We start from the raw sequence: 1468 nt of genomic DNA, 5'->3' as shown, positions 1-1468 counted from the left end.
GCGAGGGGGGTACCTGATGCGTCAAAATTGGACGCAAAGGGACCTTTGAAAAACGTCAATATGTGACGACTCGGGAGTGAGAATGTGTTGGTTTCCTCAACAGAGAGCACACCTCACCACCCCCTTGGCCTTCCCCGCCCCGCAAATCCTTCAAAGGAAAATCATTCTTGGGTAACCTTTTTATAGATCCTGAGAAACTTGGAACACAGTGTTTCTAACCTTGTGACCTTCATTCACGGATCACGAAGGCTTGAATAAAGATCAGTGTCTTTTTGAGGATAGCAATGAGTCCACTTGCAAGCACCCCTTGGTTTATCTATCCCCAATCACCAAAAAAACTATAAATGAGAGAAAAATATTTAAATAAATCTAACTGCATAATTCTAAGATCCCCAAACATCTGTCAGTCATTGGGGATGGAACCTGGGGTGGTCAATCAGGTGCCAGGGGTGGTGCTTGCCCCCCTGGACACCCCTATTGCTCTGCCCCTGCTAGGCTCAAACCAGCAACCTCAGGATTGCAAAACTGTGACACTGATAATTAAACGATGACCTGAATTTAGTGCCTATATAGCTATGGTAAAATGTAATAACTTTTAAAATTCTACCCATCTCACTTGACACAAACATCAAGCAAAACTAAAATCAGTATCAAGTTATTAAAAAAAAAAAAACAAAATGGGATCACACAGAGAGACATGAATGACGTAAACATTTATTTTTCTTATTTCTTTCAGTACAATGGTCATGAAAAGCTTGTACTTTCCTAATGCAAGCTAAATCTGATTCACAGACAGTGGAAGATCTCATGAACACAAAAGCATAAATAGAATTTGCTTCAATCAGTTTGATTGTTTTTTGGGTCCCATACATCACTGAGTCAGGATGCCATAAATGATGTTTGACAAACAGTTTTTGTTGTTTTAATGTTACAGACATTACGTAGACATTATTCAGACAATCATTGGAGTGGCATTATGTGGTTACATTATGTATAGTATGATATCATAGATGTTGGTCTATTTCACTTTATTATGCTATGTAAAGGTTTTTGTCAGTATGCCTAAAGTAACCTGGCAAAGTTGTGCTTTGTGTCAATTTAAAAAATAGCAAGAGCACAATAGCGTTAACTGTTTACACCATTATGATTACTGTCATTAGTTTTTTCTAGTTTTTCTTACATCTCACACATAGCATGTCAAAAACTAAATGTTTGGCTCCACAAACATCAGCTATATATATATGGCATTTATTGCATTTTGAGACCACAGAGTGGGTCGTTAACCTTTTGTAAAATAAATAAATAAATAAATAAACATTATTAAAACTTATCACTCTTATTCTGTGATGTAACAGGGACAATGTTTTGAGAAATGTCCTATATTTACAGTGTTATCAATAAACAGTGGTTTTAATTGATTCTGTAAGTTTTACAAGTCTAATTATTATTATTATTATTATTATTATTA

This window comes from Austrofundulus limnaeus, unplaced genomic scaffold, assembly GCF_001266775.1.
Source record: "Austrofundulus limnaeus strain Quisiro unplaced genomic scaffold, Austrofundulus_limnaeus-1.0 Scaffold171, whole genome shotgun sequence".
NCBI classification, from domain to species: domain Eukaryota; kingdom Metazoa; phylum Chordata; class Actinopteri; order Cyprinodontiformes; family Rivulidae; genus Austrofundulus; species Austrofundulus limnaeus.
Note: the sequence above shows the minus strand (reverse complement) of the source record.